The sequence below is a fragment of the Drosophila albomicans genome, chromosome 2L, assembly GCF_009650485.2.
Source record: "Drosophila albomicans strain 15112-1751.03 chromosome 2L, ASM965048v2, whole genome shotgun sequence".
In the NCBI taxonomy this organism is placed as follows: Eukaryota; Metazoa; Arthropoda; class Insecta; order Diptera; family Drosophilidae; genus Drosophila; species Drosophila albomicans.
The window spans coordinates 17389756-17409271 of record NC_047628.2 but is presented as its reverse complement, the minus strand read 5'-3'; the positions used below and the strand labels follow the sequence as shown (position 1 = coordinate 17409271).

Here is a 19516-nt window from a genome sequence, read left to right as displayed (position 1 = left end):
CATACAACTAACAACAAAACGGCATAAGTAGAGAAATGCGTAAGGTTTTGTTACAAAAGGCGACACAAACACAAATCCTTTTGCTAAACATGGCATGAGATAGACAGAGACAGAGATAAAGAGTGGGAGAACGAGACATACAAACTCAATCCCTTTATGTGCAGTTGAGGCTTTTCAGGCCTAAACCCCGACACAAGTACGACGCAAATGTGTCTTAAAAAGAAGCAATGCAAAAGGTTTACCAAAGTTATGGGCTAGCTATCTCTCTCTCTCGCTCTCTCTCTCGCTTTCTTTCACTTTACATTCCTTTCACTTCTAACACACATGGTTGTTACCTTTTGGCTGGCTGGCTCGGCTCACTTGTCAGGCAGCGAGGGAAAAATGCAAATATTTGTAAAATATATGCGTGTAAAAATTGTTGTGCTCCATTATCCTTTTAACTGGATATGGGCGGCGAGCAGCAGAGCGCAGCACATGCGGGACCTGAGTCAAGGCAAATACCAAATACCAGGAGCCATCAGCTAAGCAGGCAGCTAAGCAAAAAGCGCTGCCACACAGATAACACACACACAGCGTCCCAATGGCAAGGGCTACGGCTACCAAGTCAACTTGAAGGGTTTTACACCCAACTCTCTCTTTCGAAATGTGTGCGATTTGCTCAGCATGGAACCAGGACAATCAAGACAGGTGCCCGTCTATCTAAGTAAGTGGGTTGTCAAAGCAAACAGCAACAACAACAACGAGAACAGCAAATAATAATAAAGTAAAAAAGCAAAAAAAAAAAAAGAGGCAGCCAAGTGCCGCGTAACGAGGCAACAACAGAAGAGGCCGCAACATGACACTTTAAACGTTTTACTGTCCTCCGAAAATCGGTGCGAGCGGAGGGCAACATTTGCCACTGATTGCCGATATGCGAGCTTCTATATGGTGGAGGAGAGTATTGCCATTAAATTACTCACGCACTTGTAATCAATTGAAGTTATTGCATAATTTCGACATTGATAGAGTACGAAAGTCATTTCGATGTGATTTAATACACACACACACACACACGCGCATGCATAGAGAGTCATACACAGATACAGAAGCAGATATAGAGAGACAGTTATACGCCTCGTCGCATAATGTGTCACATTTCATTTGTTTCGCTCTGCTGGCTTCGCAGTCAACGACAATGCCAACTGCGACAGCGATAACAACAATAATAACAACAACAACAACAGCAACTCGAATAAGAAGAGCAGCAACAACAACATGAAGCTGTGCATATGAATGCCACAGCATTTCCATAGAACTCTCTCGACATCAGCAGTCTTCTCCTGCCTTCTCTTTCTATTCACTTCTGTGTCGCCTACAAATAAATGCACGTTGTACTAGAAACACACTCACACACATACACACACACACTTATGCATATATTTGTGTGTCATTTCATATATGGTCTATGCTTACAGCATCAATGCTTGTAATACGTCTACACACACACACACATACACTCGCAGTCTCTCTCTCTCTATCCTAGGTTCTATTGGTTTGTCCCTCTCGTCTGACAGTAGTCAATCAGATCCTGCGATTGCCAGTCGTCATCATACTCGACATCGACGTCGCGAATGATTTATGAGTCGCTTCTTGTTCTTCTTCCTTGTTGCTGTTGTTGCTTGCTGTTACTTTTGTCATACGCTGTTCCTGCTCTCTGTGTCTGTGTGTGCAGCATTTTTGCCAGCTGGAGATTGCCAGTTTCCCTGTTTTGTCGGTTGCCAGTTGCCAGCGTTGCCCTCAGATGTCGCTTAAAGAAATTGAACTGTCACACCCCCTTAGCATGTAATCGGTTAATTCCTGCAAACTGTCAAGTTATTCGCAACACAAAAATATGAAATGATCCATCGCATGCCATCGGATCAGCGACAGAAATTGAAATGCTCTTTGCCATTGACAGTTAATAGTTTTTGGTAAAGAATGAAGCATCAAAAATATGATATTGATTCAGATAAAAACGACAATGTATTTAATCAAAAAATCATCAGAACTTACTGAATTCTTTTTAACAAAATAGACGTCAATTTGCAAATTTAGAGTTAATAGTTTTTTGCAACAAAAATATCAAAATATAATATTGATTCTGATAAAAAAAAAAGTATAAATGAAATCTAAACATCATCATGATATATTGAATTTTTTTAAATTTCATTAATTTACAAATGTTATGGTTTATAGTTTTTTTGCCACGAAATGAGTATCAAAAAATGTGATATTGATACAGATAAAATAAGTTAAACTTCTACAGACGAGTGTGCTCGACTGTGAGATACCCGCGTACTAAATTTAAAATATACCAAGATAATTTTAAAAATAATTCGATAGCTGTATTTGGTATAGTACATTTAAAATATACCATAATTATAAAATATACTGTAAAAATTCTAAAATATGTCAAAGGCTATAATTGGTATACTTATATAGTACTACATTTAAAATATACCATAGAATCCTATACAAAATATTTCTTGAATAACTTCTACAATTTTCATCTGATTGCAACCGAATTTTCAGGAATCATAAAAATTAAAATTTAAAAGCTATCTCTAGACAATCATTTCTTCTTCTTATTTACAAATAAGAAGGATGAAGTATTTGTTATACATTTTCATACTTTCTATTTACCGTAGGAAAAAATAACTTTTGAATTTATTGTTTCACAAATGTGCTTTAGGTCAAGGACTGACAGCATAGACTGACTTATTTCAACAGAATCCGCTCGCTTGATCACACAAAGTCAGTTCACAAAAGTCTCCATGTAAACAATTCTCAGAAGCGCATTGAATATGTTTGCTATATAGCTTATTTGGGTGCGCTGAGAACAACGCATTTGCTTCAACATAAACAAAACAAAATACAAATATAATATGTATCTTTTTGCACCAACTTTTTGTAAAATCGAAAAAATGTTGCATTATAATTTAATCGGATTTTATGCACACTTTTTTTGCTTGCTTCACCGTAATTGCTGCCACGTACAGCAGCTTTAGGTTGTGACCTCAAAGAGGAAACAGCAGCCTCCACTCTTCCCTTTCTAATCCCACTTCACTCCGCACTATCCCCTGCCATGCTTAACCAAAATGCGGAGGACGCGTGCAGTGGGCATATTAGCCATTCATTGAGCGCGTTTATAGCGCGCTTTTGTGCGTCTCCATCATACGAACATACACACACGCACATACAGAGAAAGAGAAAGAGCGAGGGAGAGGGAGACAGGCACACGCTCTTTGCTGAGCAGGAACCTTTTGCATTGAAAGCAAAAGGTCCTTTTGGCGGATTTACTGATTGATGGCTATTAATTTATTTGTTGAGTGGTCCACTCCCATCCAACATCCAGAGAGAGACAGACTTGACAGAGTAGCCACGTTCTCGCTTCCTTCGACTGTGTTCAGCTGTGTTAGCTGTGCAGTCTGGCAACAGCTTCACAAAATAGTCGAATTAATAAAGATTTAGACATTGTTCGCGCCATTCATTGTTGTGGCAGCCACCAGTCTTCTTCAGCCTCCGCCGGGAAGCCATAATGCGCTTCCTTGCTGGCGTAAGCCATTGAATTCGTTCCTTCGTTCGTTCGTTCGTTCACAAAGAAACACAGCAGACAAATTCATTGATAGAGCCATGTCCTCATCTTCCTCCTCATCTACATGCATACATATAAACAGTATATAGACTATACTGTATATTGCACTACTAATCGATAAGGTGACAGCCACTCTATAGTTCAATTTGTGTTGTACAGCGGCGGCAGCAATTTCTTTTGATTTGCAACCATTGTCTCCATTGTTGCATAATATTTTATTAAATAGTTTTCCCCTTTCAATTATTGCTCGAGGTAATTGGTAGCTACGTCAACATTATCACATCTATTTTGAGACTTTTCCACTAGTTCAATCCGCCCCCTAAAGCCATTGACCTTTGTCAACCCAGCTGAACTCTTCAAAAACTTTGAAATTAGTTTCTAAGCGAGGTAAAGAAAAAAAAAGTCGACATGAAGAACTTAACTTGAAATAAGTACAATTTGTTGGCGCTGCTTTGAAAAGTTCAGCGAGAGACAAGAACTTGATAAATTAACTAATTCTTTAACACCACCAGAGCCAGCACAGAGAGAGATAGAGAGCAAAGAAAGCAGCTAATTTCATTATTATTAATAGCTTAAATAATAATTGTTTGCCACAGCTAAAGCCTTGAACTACTTTGTGTTCCATCCGCAAGCTGCGCCTTCTTAAAGGTCAAAGGAGAAAGAGAACGAGTTTACACTAATTACCGCTTGGCATGTGACTTATGACATTCAAAAAATCTTTCTTGATGGCGGCAACACGCAAATGTAGGCGCGAGGCACGCCCCCTGGCTGCAAAATGTAGATTGGAAAAATTGCCTTTGGGGCAAACAAAAATTTTAAAACACCACGATTCAAATCGTTTAAGCTGAATGAATGGATATCAAAAAGCATGCTTGGGGCGGGGAATGAGAAGCGCGTTCACATGAAAAATTACAGAAAGCCATAAATATTTGAATTGATTAAAGAAATCAATTTAATATGGGCGTTATAAAAGCAGATAGACAGTGACAACAGCAACAACAACAACAACAACGACAACAACAACACCCACGCCAGCAACAACAACAGCAACAACAACTGTCAGCAGTTGGCGGAAACATCGTGACTTACTTTTAGGCGTGTTTTGTAGCTGTGTGGGCTCTCTGTGTGTAAGTGTGTGTGTTTGTGTGTGTCTGAGGATACTAAATGTATTTGTATGAGTAAGTGTCTATCTGTGTTCGGCCATAGATAATCAAATTTGGCACTAATTCACAGCAGACACGCAAAGCATAAATAAACTTGCCAAAGTCTTTTTACTCTTTTTTCTTCTCCCTGCTGTCGATTACATTTTTTTCTCCATTTTTTTTTTTTTGTTGTGAAATGAATTTGCAACCGCAGCGTGCTAAACTAAACCAAAATACTTATTCAAGCAATTCGAAATCGGCAACACAAATCCGAAAACGCAATACTCTTAAGATTAAGATTCGACAAAGATTTGCTCCACGTGAATTCGCATAGATAAACACCTGTGACGTACGTTTATCGAAGTGTGTGTTTCATTAAAGTATTTCATAGTTTACGCATGGAAGGTTTCTCTTCTTTTATCTATTGCTCATAATTAAGTAGGCTATTTATAAAACGGCATCAAATTAACCTCCAGCGATAGATAATACTCATGTGAGTAAACACAATCTCATTGTTAAATACAATGTGCATGCGATTAAAGAATGACTTGATGGATTTGCAAAAGAAATCCTATTTCAGTACTTCGTAATGCTGTCAATGGGCAAATAACTGATAAAAGACACCACCCATTGGGCAGTAATAGTTATTAGCTTAAATTATACTCTGCGATATCGCGAGCGTATAAAATTTGATTAAATTAATTGAATTGAAATTGAGAATACGTTTAATTTTTGTTTGAGGTAGATCAAGTAGACAACGCTGACAAGTGCGGGTATACTTGATATCTTTGATTGTTACTGATATTAAGTATACGCACAACGTAAATAGTATTATTTTAGAGGGTATTCAATGGAAGAGTACAAAGTTCGTCATGCATTCACCATGCTTTACCCAAAAATGGCAAACCCATGACGACGACAGCTGCTCTTCTGGTTACCCTCAGCTGGTCGTGCCAAATGCCTGGCCAGAAAACAAATTGAAAATGGGGAACAATGCATAAAAAAAGAAACTGGAAAAAAAGAATGCAAAATACTATAGTTGCTGTTGTTGTTGATGTTGTTGTTATTGTTGATGGTAGTTGGTGGTTGGTGGTGGCATATTTGAGGCTATGGCTCATTTAAAAGTGCATACAAATTTGCATGTCAGAGCAGGGCTCACATGGCGTATGAGTAACATACTCGAAATAGCTCAAACAACAACAAGAACAACGGCAACGACACGAGTAGCAGGCACAACACAACAAACAACAACGAAAACTGCAGAATTATGCGCAAAATCCAGAAGCATAACAATAATTTGCTGCAAGCGGAACAAAACATAAAATAACAACTGCAATGGGAAATATGAAAAGCGGCTCCGTCCGTCCGTTCGTCCGTTGGCCTCTTGCCACGCGTTGTGTGTGTGAGGGTGTCTCGTCTCGTGTCGTCCGTCCAAATAAGAGAGAGAGAAGAGCTCCCCAATGGAGCAAGAGCGACTCCCCATATTGTCGCCTTTCCGCCCCAGTTTGTCGGGCCTGTCATTTTGGTTTATTGACTTTAGCAAATAGTTGGCAGCCCAGGTAATAACATCAATGCAGTTGCCATTTTTTGCCCCTTTTGCCACCTCAAAATGTAGTTACTGCCCCCTTTTATGTCCTTCGATTTTGCTGCTTTTTTTTTATTTGAGGTTTTTTGCACCCGCCTCCAATGTGTGCGTTGTAGACTTATTTATAAGCCCAGCGCACATTACGCTGGGCGACCAACCAACCAACCAACCAGTTGAGGCAGATGGGCATTGCATTTTATTATTACACGTCCTCAGAGAGAGAGCGAAAAGACCGCAGGCCGAAGCCGAAGTGCGCCGCATCGAGCCCCCAAGTGGCCGACCGTAAAGCCAAGAATTATTATAATGTGATTATTATTATGATTATGCGATCGTTATCGTAAATAATTTTCAATGCGCCGCGTGTGCTTAGACTTAGACATCGAAATACGAGTGGAAAAAAAAAGCGACCTCCTTTCTCCTAGCTGGCCTGCTTATGGTAATTTTTGTGACTTTGAGCAACTGCAGCGGCAGCAGCTAAAGCATTTGCCGCAATCCCTGCAAAATTGTCGTCGTCGTTTCAGTTGATGACAAAAACATGGAAAATGAAACTATTGGCCAGCAAAATTATCACATACTAAGTCAGCTTGTTAGCCAAACCAAAATGTATGCAACAGTTCATAAACCATCAACGTTAACGTTGCCTAAAGGTAAGAGAACAGGGAAACGCTTGGCGCCCTCTTATCCTTAAGCTAAAACACCACTCATCATATTTTCTTTCTACACACAAAGCAAAATGAAAATGTCGCAAATGTCGAAGAAAGGAAAGGAAACTATGCAAATGCAAATTAGATGAACATAAAAATGAGTATGAAGGCAAAAGCAATGCGATGCGCAAAGTGCGCACAAGAAAATGAAACTTCTTTGTCGTGTTTTGGGGAGCTGTGCTGTGGCAAGGCAAAGGTGGAAGACATAAAGATAAATGAACAGAAGTACGAGTGAGAGACTAAATTGAAGATTGTATAAGATTAGAGTAGATCAAGAAATTCAACAAAGAAATCTACTAAAGCTAGATGAATGAACCAAATTAATAAACACAAAACTATGAGACAGTGAAAGCTAGCAAATGAAATTAATTATCTTTGCATTTGATAAAATAACGATAACGGGCAACAAATATTTTGAGTAATATAGAATAATTTTAAGTAATAGGTTATTTAGGTTTGCTGGTGATAAAAAAAAAACCCTTAAAATATTTGAATTGCAAAATAAAAATGGGACAGGGTAAGGAACTTTTTGAATATTTTAATTAATAGATTATACATATATATAATACTCATACATCATATTCAAGTTTATACCAACAAGTGCAAAAAATACCAGATTATCAGCAATAGTAAGTAGGAATTACGCTTTTAGTAGTATTGTAATTTGCATATACTCTAGTCTAGCTTTAAAATTACGATTGTTATTCGATTTTTTGATTTGCGGGGGCGGAAGTGGGCGTGGCAAAAATTTGAAACAAACTTGATCTGCGTGCAAACATAACAAATGCTGTCGAAAAAAAATTATAGCTCTATCTCTTATAGTCTCTGAGATCTAGGTGTTCATACGGACGGACGGACAGACACACAGACGGACAGGCGGACATGGCTAGATCGTCTCGGCTGTTGACGCTGATCAAGAATATATATACTTTATAGGGTCGGAGATGCCTCCTTCTACCTGTTACATACATTTTCTGCCGGCACAAAGTTATAATACCCTTCTACCCTATGGGTAGCGGGTATAAAAAGGGAAACATGTTGAAGATCTTTTTAATGAATACAAAATAAACCTAACTTGCTATATGCAATTTTTGTTATATTTTATTATATAAAGTTAATAGCTATATACTTCTAATATAAGTACCTACATATATTTAATAATTAGTTAGCAGAGTGTTTCATAATATTAAACTTTCGCTGTCGTAATATAGCATAAAAGATTACTTTTATTTTATTTTTCTACTAACTAACATTGAACATATTAAAAGTTTGTGCTTCAGTAACACACTCACACACAAATACTTAGTTAGACGCTCTGCTACTTACACTACTTACAACTGTCGACATTAGCCCAGTTAGGGCGTAAACTATATAGAAAGAAGATGCAGAGGAGAGGGAGCATAGCAGCGTCAACTAATCGCCTAATGGTCACTTTGCAGATAATTACCAAGGCTTATTGTTGCTTGTAGGATTAGGAAGCGCGGCGAAAAGGAAAAACAGCAACAGCATTGGAGCAAAGGGAAGCCGATGGAAACAGCAGCCGCCGACGCCGCATGTCCTTGCGTTCTTTTGCAAAAGCAACAAGCTGCTGATGGACGGTTCTTTTGCACATATCAAAAGGGTCATATCTGGAGCTGACTGGCGAGCAAAAGAAAGCCAAAAGAACAACAACAATAACAAAAGCAACAGCGAGTGCGACACATAAAGCCGGCCAGCTGAATAGAAAAAAAAACTGACGCTAGGATGTTATCAGCATCGTGTTTGGTCTCTCCGTTGCCATGTAACGTGTATCCGTACAGCTGACGTTCAACGTCTGAATCCAATTAGGTCACATTAGGATTTTCCGGGTTTAATTAACTAATATTGGCGGCACTTCATGAAGGCGAGCAAAAACAGACAGATTTTCACAGCCATCATAACTAGATCAAAAACGTTTAAGAGGACGCTTGAAATTAAACATTTAGTTAGGGAGATATTTCACAGCCATCAAAAGTTGAACTACGCAGAAAGAAAAAATGTGCTAAAATCAAGAATAAAATTTATTCTTAAATCAAGATCGAAATTCTACAAAAAATCTCGATTGCCCTTGAAATCCAAGATTATAATATTGTTTCAAGAATGGAACGAACAAAGAAGCCAAAATCTTAAATCAGGATATAACAATCGTAAATTTAGATTGTGTAAAATAAAAGAACAGAAAAATAGATTGCGTGCTATTTATAGATTTATGTATGCTGTCTAATTTTAAAGGAAGGAAATTCCACCCTTTGAAGAAATAAGAACAGAATTATTTTATTTTAAGATCGAAAAAAGTTCTTAGATTATAATTTTCAATCTTCTTTTCAATCCAAATTCATTTCTCTCTGTGTAGATTTAAACATTTAATTTCTAAGCATAAAACATAAGAGTTGAATTGGCTACAAAACCATTTTTTGGTACCTTGAACTGTAGGTAAGGGTTTTGTGTTTTGGGTTTTGATTTCGAGTATTGACTTTCTTGCGCTGCCGCGTTGTGGGAATCAAGCGTTTGTTTGCTGGCTAAAACGCGTGCCACAACAACAGCAGCAAACACAAGGCACGCCGAAAAACGCCGAGCAGAGCGAACTACTCGAAAACAACTGTGCAAAGTGGACTTGAAAAAGTTCGAGCACTTGAGCGGCAGCATGTGTAATAAAGGTTATTTATGTATATTTTATCGCTCTCCCCCGCCGTCCCCAAAACGGGGCACAGAAACCGTTCAAACTAGGTGGAGAGAGAGAGAGACTTGCAAGTGGCAACTTGAAATTGGCCAGGCAATGAAAGAGAGTGAGAGCGAAGAGCGTAACTTTTTGAGTAGTTCTAGCCGACGGCCAAGATTTATTTTGGCAGCTCCCAAGCAGCAATTAGATGAATGAAAAGTTACCCATATAAATGCTAATGTCCGCACGCCACAAAGTATGCAATGCAAATAACAACTGAAATTGCATTTCTCATTTGGTTTGGCCGAAAAACTCATTACAAGCCAAGTCACAGAAAAAAAGCAGACCCCAACTATAGAAAAACTAGTGAATTAAAATGCAAAAGGTGATAGAAATTAAGCGGCTGCCGCTGCTGTCAAAGTCAGAGAGTGTTCTTCTTCGTAAAAGTGTCGCAACGGAAGTAATAAGTGATAAAACGGATGACAAAGTAACATTCAGAGTTGAAGTACGCCCACTTGAAAACCGGATACGGATGCGGATGCCAACGACGTTGCCGTTGCCATTGCTGAGGCAAAAGAGTGAACTATTGCCAAGCTAATCGTGACGTGATGTGACGTGACGAGCCACAAAGTTCTGCTCAATTCTGCTGTTCTGCTGTTCGGCTGAGGCGGCAACATGCCAATTGACATGCAGCTATCGACCTTTATTAAAAAGTTTTCTCTCCCCATTCTCAATTTGATGCCCTTTTCTACTTTTCTACTTTCATTCTTTTTTTTATTGTTTGTTAGCCCTTGGCTCGCAAAAGAAGCCGCGCCCAAGACGCAATATATGAACGTTCTCGCTCTCTTCTGCACTCTCCTTCCTTCCCTTTCCAAAGCAAAACCTTTAGCACCCGAAGGGCCAGCAACTGGCAACTGTGGCATCCAATAGCAAAATGTTTGTTTGCGGCAGCAGCAGCAGCCGTCGTTCTAGTCTCAATGTAACTGCTTCTGTTGGTAGCCAAACGATGACAAAAGCTTATTGACAGATTATTCAACCGTTGGCACATATTGCCGCCATAGTTTGCTGCCATGCAGCAGTGGCAACAACAAGAACAACAAGAATAACAGCAACAATGCTACAAATCAACAGCAAAGTCGAACAAATCGACAAACGTTTCAAGCAAATAATTAAAAAAGTTGCCAATATTAAAACGGAGCGACGAAACGTTGCCAAATGTGTTGCTGTAGTTAGAGTATCAAATGGCATCACAGTGATGTTAAACATGTTGTATATAAAATAGTTACATTTTTATAACCAACCATAGATTGAACAACACTAATTTTCCATATTTATAGCATTTAATACTATCTGCATCTTATCACAGCAGCAACTACATAAAATTTTACAACTTTACGTTCACTCAAAACTGGCTACACAAAATATCTTAATATGGTTTTTACAGCTTTGCCAGCTTTCTTTCCCTTGGCAATTTTATAGCTTAACTAGCAACGTTTCACATAACATAAATGTCTGTGGATTGGCATTTTCCCACTGCGTTTTATAGGGTATAATACGTAGCGACTACAGCGTACTTGGCCTCGAACGATATCAATTCATTGTTATTGTTATAGCTCTTCTTGCGTTGGCTTCTGTTATAATCGGTCAATTGTTGCGGCCAGAAGCGTCAATCGTCTGCAAAATGCTAGGCAACACCCCCGAACTCATCAGATTTTCGTTTCGTACTTTTTCTCCTCCGGGTGTCTGTCAGAGCTGTACTCACACATCACTCTCCACCCACACTCTTCATATGTGAAGAGAGAGAGAGAGAGAGAACTCAAGGAAAACCCCAAAAACTGGTAACGCCCACGTTTTATTGCCACTGTGCGCCACCGCTCAAGGATTTACTTATTTTCCCTCAACCAAATAAAAACATATGAGTACGTATACTTAATACTTGTACATATAAAATGTAGGTATTATACATATATCTACGTGAGTATATTGAACAATATACTATATAATATTTCGTGGGTTGCGCGAATGTTTGTTTTTACTTTTGATACACTCGTTTTATACCCGCTCTCCATTGGGTAGAAGGGTATTAAAACTATAAAGTATCTACATTCTCGGTCAGTGTCAAAAGCCGAAACGATATAGCCATGTCCCTATGTCTGTCTGTCCGTCCGTCCGTATGAACACCTAGATCTTAGAAACTATAAGAGATATGGATATAATTTTTTTCGACAGCAATTGTAATGTTTTATATAAGTTATTTAAGAAATACTTTTGTATTGCGAAAAAATATGTAGTTACTGGGGGTCTTAATTGTTTTGGCTGACAATCTAGTATATTTTGCACTCTATACAGTTATTAGCATATTTTAGTATTCTAGCGGTATATTAATTTGGTATATTTTAAGAATAATACCGCACTGTTTTGCTTTTATTCAAAGTCGGTAGCGAGTATCTCACAGTCGATCACACATGACTGTAGCTTCCTTACTTGTTTTTCACAGCGACCGATATATATCGTGGCATATTGCGCAATATTCTCGTAGTTGCAGCGCCAAAGTTGCTGCCATTGTGTATTTGCACTTTGCACTCACCCCTCCACTTGGCATATGCTTCTGCTCTGGCAAGCAAACTACGGAGCAGAGCGAGAGATGATAGGGGCATTCAAGCTGGAGATGCAGCTAGTGATTGCACTGAGGCTAATGTCCAGGGGAGCAATACCAGGCGGGGGCAAGCAGCAGCAGCAGCAGCAGCATCAGGTCTGGTCTCTCTGGTAGTTTTGCAAACTGGCTTGATTCATGAGCCAAATCTAATAAGCATTAGGCACAGTGAACGAACGAATGAGAGAAGAACATCACCAAAAAGCCATAGATTCATAGGGAGACCACCACAAACGACGACGAGTGCAAAACCCAAAGCCGACGAGTACAAGAAGACACAAAAATAGAGTAGGGAAAAAAACTAGAAAATAAAAGATGAACCTAACCAAAGCAGTTACTGAGAGTTGCTGAGCGTGCTGCCACTTCTGTTTCTGACCAGGCTCAAAACCCAGACCAAGCCGAGTCCAAACCAAACGAAACCAAACCAAACCAAACCAAACCTAAAACCCAGACCAAGCAGCCAGTGAAAAACAAATCAAGTTGAAGTTTTCTCATTTCCATAACTAATGCAAAAATCCAATTTCTTATGCAAACATAAAATTTTCCACTCGCAATGCTCAGGCGACAGCGGCAAGGGGTGTGTGTGTGTTTGTGTGTGTGTGGTGAGAACGAAGAGGTAAAGACGGAGACATAAGAAGGGGACGGCGTGCATGCACACTATAAAATTCAGGTCAAGCAAACCATAAAATCATTCATCATTTTCGTGTAAGTGTTGCTACATGTAAACACACACACATACAGCTGAAACCGCTCCTTGCCGAGCCTTCGTAATATCTATGTACGATTGTGTATGGGCGAGTGTGAGTAAGGTCCTGTGTGTGTCCTGTGGTGGCTTTAAAAACGGCCGACGTTCGCATTCTTGTAATAAAAATCAAGAAAGCAGCCAGCAAAATACTCAACACCACAAACAACAACAACAGACACTGCTGCTATATATAAAACAAAAATAAAAATAATAATAATAATAATGAAGCACACACAAAACCGAATGAAATGTCTGCATGCGTGTGAGCGAGACAGGTGACATTCCCTGGCCTAGACATGAGCCGCATTTGCATATTAAGTTCCACCAAAGGGCCTAAAGTAAGGTCCTTGGCACGTTTGTCTGGGAGATAGGGAAGAAATGTGGGATGATGCTGGCTGCTGGTTGCTGACTCTCCCTTTCTCCAGCGGCAAGGGATAAGTGTCAAAAGAATTTGACAATGCGCCGCTCTCTCTTTCGGTTATTCTTCTATTTATTGTTGTTGTATATATTCGGTTTGCTTTAGCCAGAGTTTTGCCCGTTTTTTATGCATCGAGAAATGTTTTGTGCGTGTGTTTGTTTTAATGGTTTCTCTTTGACAGCAGACTCGGAGGGGGGAACAGCGGAGGAACACCGGCAACTGACAACTTGGTACTGCTTCTAGGCTACTCTTCTCCTTATTCTTTTTTTTTTTTTTTTTTTGGTTGAGACTTAGTTGGTCTTTTTCGGTTTTAGCGGCATTGGCTGCGTGGGCAATTTAAGCATTGCTGACTCGGCCAACAACCAAACAACCAAAACAAGCAAGCAGCAAATGCTGCTGCTTTTCTTTATTTTTTTTTTTTTATATGCCTTGCCACTTATTTATCAGAATTTATTGTTGTCTACCTCAGCGCATAGATAAAAAAGTTCAATTTGAATTCGAATTCTTATTTTTTTTTTGCTTTCGGTTTTTTGGGTTCCTCATCTGACCCAATCTTAATTGCCCCACAAAAGTCTCTTTCTCCGTTGGCGTTTCGATAAGCGAGTGGAAATTTATTAGTAAATCAATTTTAATGTGATTCTCTCGCTCTCTGCAGTGCGATAAACAATGATTGTAATCCCCCGCCAAAGTGGAAGGTAATATAATATATACAGCACTTCAATTGACATTTTAATTATCAAAATGGCATTTGAAATTCGTATTTCGACCACTTTTATATAAATCAATATTGCATACTTTTTGGAGGCAACAAACAAATTGAAATTTTTTCAATTTAGACTATTCTATTAGTTTATTAATATCTGACTGACAAAGTTAAAACTAAATTAAATCAAAAATATTATACGTTTAATTTTAGGCATACTTTGTGGAGGCACAAAACTAATTTAAATAAAATCAATTTCAAATGTGGTATTCATTAACACTATTGACTGACAAAGTTAAAACTATTATGGACCGATAATTCGGGGCATACTTTTTGGTGGCTAAAAAATAATTTAAATAAAATCAATTTGAAATATTGTGTTATTTGAGATTTCAGAAAACTTATTCTATTTATTACCAATATTGACTGACAAACTATAAAATCAAGTAAAATCAAAAATTTTCTACATTTAATTTGGTATATCGCTTCATATTTATGATGTAAAGAATGTATTTGAAAATTTTAACCAAGTGGTTTGCTGCTTTGGCTTGGCTAATTGCATGTGTATTGCTTTGAACTATGTGTACTCTATATATTTTAATAATTTGATATACCACATGGCCGCAATTAAATTATTTTATTAGAGAGCAAAGGCCTAGACGGCAATTGCTTTGATTGCTGCCGGTGCTAACCGCAAGGCTTTCTCGTTCTCTGTCTCGTTATCAGACAACTTCTGCGCTCCGACTCCCTTTTTGGGTAAGAAGAAAGAGGGGCAGCAACCGCAACTATGACGACGACGCAAGGCGAAGACTGATGGCAAAAATGCGTTAAATATGAAATGAAATGTTGTTGGCCAGAAGAGAAGAAAGGGGGGGTGTGGGGAGACAGAGGGGTTGCCCTTCGTATCTCCCTTCGCATGCTCCAACTATGTGCTGCTTTGTGTGCTCTTTCGATCTCAAAAATTTAACCGCTGCGCTGATGATGGCAGCAATTAAACGGAAAATGCCTGGCCAGAAATTCTAGAGAATTTGTGGTACAAAAATTCAATTAATTTTGGGCGAAGCTCGCGTCCCTCCACACAGACAAAGGCATTAGAGACTGCGAGAGCGAAAGTATGGGACTGATGCGAAGGGGGGAAAGTGAATGGAAGGGATGCGGCATTGTCATGTGTCTTGCTTGCGGTTGGAAAACTATAATAAATTATGCTATGACATCCGCTTGTTTCGTTTCATCTCTTGCTTGGCTCTTGATTAGCATAGCAACAGCTTATCCCATCCTTACCCTCCAAAAGCAAACTCAAATAAATACAATAAAAACCCCTAAGCAGCACCAACGCCGAAAAAATGCTGCTGCGTAAAATTAAATAAATTGGTTTTTCAGAGAAGAGAAGAGAGCAGCTCATATTACACCATCAGCAAAGGAAAAATGAATGCTGCTGCTTGTTTTCTGTATATTTGAGCAAATTAGTTGCCTCTCTCATTCTGTAGAAAAATCTCATCATACACGAAGGGTTTGCAGTAAAGAGTAGAGAGTAGAGAGTAGAGAGTAGAGAGTATTGGCATCGGAATGATGCTGAAAATTAAGTTATCAAGTTGTGTGTGGAAACTATAAATTTATTGCTTTATTGTGTTACACAATTAAATGAAGGCGTGCTGGCATTGAAGTTAGACTAACTAGTTTATGCCGCGTTTGCCTCTCCGCGTGGGTTCAAGTAAGTGTGTGTGTGTGTGTGATATTATATCTTGTGTGGGATATAATAGAATGATCAAATTAATAGTAATAACGACAGCATTGCTATCATTAAGAACTGCTGGGACTTATAATGTAAGCTAATATTACTGCAATAAAATAGCAGCATTTAATTGAAATTAAATTATTGGCAGATATATAATATCACATCAGATGTATTGGAGATGCTTACAATCCGGCAAATAAATATCGAGTTACCTTCCACAGCTTTTATTTATAACTTCCAAATCAATTTCATTCCATAGAAGTCATTGTAAATTCGTATCGCATAACCGAACCACAACACTTTCGCTGTCTCATCATTAATTAGGAATTACTTGGCAAATTGTTGTAGTGCTCTCTCTCTCTCTCTCTCTTCTCTATCACACTTTCACACCAATACTTCAAACTTCGTGTCTAGAGTGCCTTTCAGGCCTCCAGCGTGTGTGTGGAGGCGGCGCTAAGTAAATACTAATGCAAAACTTGTCGCATCTTTTGCACAACAAATTGGAACAAGTGTGCGGGGGAGTGTGTTTGGGGCTATGTTGAGGGGAGAGAAGCACATGTGTTGTATGTGTGTGTGTGCTGCTTAAACTGCAGCGGCGTACTTAGGACTTGCTGTAGTCAACCGCAGCGACGTTGAGGCCACTCCACGCATATGCAAAATATTTAAGTGCAGCCGGCAAAGAGCAAAGCAAAGCAAAGCAACTAGATTCACTCCCCGCGTGACTCGCTTTTCCCCCTCTCGGCCACAATCTGTGCATTTGCAGCACTCAAAAATGTTAACCGTCTTATTTTTGTGAGAATGCCAACACAACGTTGCAGCACACACACACACACACACTCGCAAACACACACACACGCACACACATTTCGAGTGCTGTACAAACATTTGCACAGTCAAACGGCGCGAATAGCGACAACCTCGACACTGGCTTTCCAGCCTTTCCTTTTCGTCTACGCTCCATCCCAGAACTTCCTTCCGCTAGATGTTCTTCCCAAAATGTATGCAGCATACACTCGGTATAATTATTGATGGAGTGCAGAGGCCTCTCCTCCACACACTTGGCAAACGATGAGCACTCCTCTCATCTCTCATCTCTCATCTCATCACTCTCACTCTCTCTCTCTCGCTCTTATCATCATTATCATCGTCTTCATTATCATCATCGCCATGGCACAACACTTCACTTCATGCTAGTTAATGTTGTTAGCAGGTGCTCGAGACATTTGCATATGCTTGCGGTTCATTGCGAGTGCGAATCCATTAAAATTAAGTGAATACCTCTCTCGTTCTCTGCCGCGTTTCTTAAGTGCAATATTCTCTCCTATGTTTACCTCCCTCCCTCCCCTCGTGTCGTCCTCCGCTACAACATCCTGTTGTATCATTTGCTCATTAGACGCAGGCAATTTTCTAGTTTTTGCAATACATTTCTCAAGAAGTTGTATGCGAAAAAATAAGACTGATTGCAGATAAAAGAACATATGGACTGGAAAATACACTGCAACCACTTGAAAATGGCTGTTAATAATGTGATTATATTTAACAAAAGTTCTTGATTTATTTCTAGAACTAATTTGAGTGATCCACCCAATTAACTTTTCAAAATATATATCCAAATATATACTTTACTTCAATAAAACCTTTAACCTTGTTCGGTTCCCTTTCAATGGGCTGTTGTGTAGTGTATAAATAGTTGGAATTGAGCATGGAAAACACACGAAACGAATGGCAAGCGAAAAAAGTCAATATAAGGAAATTAATTTCCCAACTGAGAGAAGCAATCGGGGGCAAGTAACAAGAAGGCGGTGCAGCAAGTCGGATTGGTGACCAAGACATAAAATTCAATTAACCTGCACACAGATTCTCACACACACACACACATGGCAAATCTTGAAAGCACTCGTCAGGCTCACTTGAAGGAGTTACTTGGACTTTGGTCGCCATTTCTGCTACAGTTACTACTGTTGCCACTGCTGCTGCTGCTGCTTGCAACATAAAAGCAATTGAAAGAACATGCGAAAAACAATAAAAAGAAATTAAGGTAAAGTAGCTGCAAAAGCGTCAAGGGGTGGGGAGCGAGAGAGAGTGCGAGAGGGAGGCAACAAGCTAAGGATAAAGTGTAGCGCCAGGGTGAAATGGGGGAGAACGAGAGAGAGAGAGAGTGAGAGATGGCAGAGGAGAGCAGAATCATTGAATCATTTAATTAGCGTTTAGATTGCGCACAAGGCACACACACACAAACACACATGTGTGTGTAGTTTATTGAATGTACATGCATATGTATCCTGTATCTGTATGTGAATGTAAGTGAGTCAGGGGTGTTGTAATGGCGAGCATGTGTATGCGTGTGTGTGTGTGGGTGAGACAACCACAAGCACAAGAAGCATTTTCAATTAGTTGCCGACCAATTTATGCGGCTAACTACGGAGGGAACGAGCCCGGAATGTGTGTGAGTGTGTGTGCGAATGTCTAAGTATTTCTATGTGTGAAATAAATTCAATGCTTTCGTCACATTTTCACTTTAAGAGAAGCAACCAGCTAACCAACCAGCCAGCCAGCCAGGCAAGGCAGATTTCCCATCCCGGGCAGCTTCATCTTTTGCAAGGATAAAACCACAAAACCGTCGCAACAACAAAGGCCCAGCGGGCTCTGTGGCCAAACTGAAGTTGGGGGTGCTGCTGTCCGGTAGCTAAAGCAGCTACAGCATAACATCGAAGATATCGAGGCATCGAGGGCCAAAATGCCGACGAAGTCGAGCAGCAGCAGCAGCGGCAGCAACCGCAACAAGCCAAATAAATGTGCTCGCTTTTCTTTTACACATTTTACTTCTTTACTGGCCATGGCACAAAGAAGCCGCGGGCATTTAACAAAAAACAAAAAACGAAAAAAAAGTATAAAATATATATGTATTTATTGATTTATTTGCAATGTCTTTGCTGATCATATATACAATTACTATACATATGTCCGAACATATAGCATACAACAATATACACAGCACGTCGCCGTAATAAACAAGAAATGTAATTATTAAGCCATATTGCTGCGGTTCGATGAAATGCTTCAAGTCAACTGAAACTAATGGAAACTCTTAATGGGCGGCCGAACATTTGGGCCATTACAGAACAGCAATAATAGTAACATTTAATGATCGTTAACTCATTTTATGTCAAGTTTCAGTGGCTGGCGAAACTTCTGCTGTGATCATTATGGAAACGTAAATCATACCGATCGTAAAGCAGCTGGGAGAAATGTTTGGATAGCTAAAGCATAAGAAGGTGGAATACTCTGAATTAAGTAATTCTAATGATTCTTTTAACAACTAAAAACAATATTGAACAACTCGAACTAATAAATAATAGTCTTGGTCATATATTAAATATAATAATATTAACACTTACGAATTTATCATTATGAAATCTTCAAAAAGTTTCTAAATAGATAAATTTAGATTACATATAAGAATTTGTTATATATCGAATTAAAGTAATATAGTTTCAAGATAAATTGTTGACCCATCTATTTCTCCGATTCTTTTTAATAC

General features: G+C 39.1%; 1 long non-coding RNA gene across 1 annotated transcript in view; it reads right to left on the bottom strand.

The window, feature by feature from the left end:
- LOC127565122 (uncharacterized) overlaps window positions 1–19516 on the bottom strand; it is a 216065-nt gene that overhangs the window by 183814 nt on the left and 12735 nt on the right. The window lies entirely within an intron of this gene.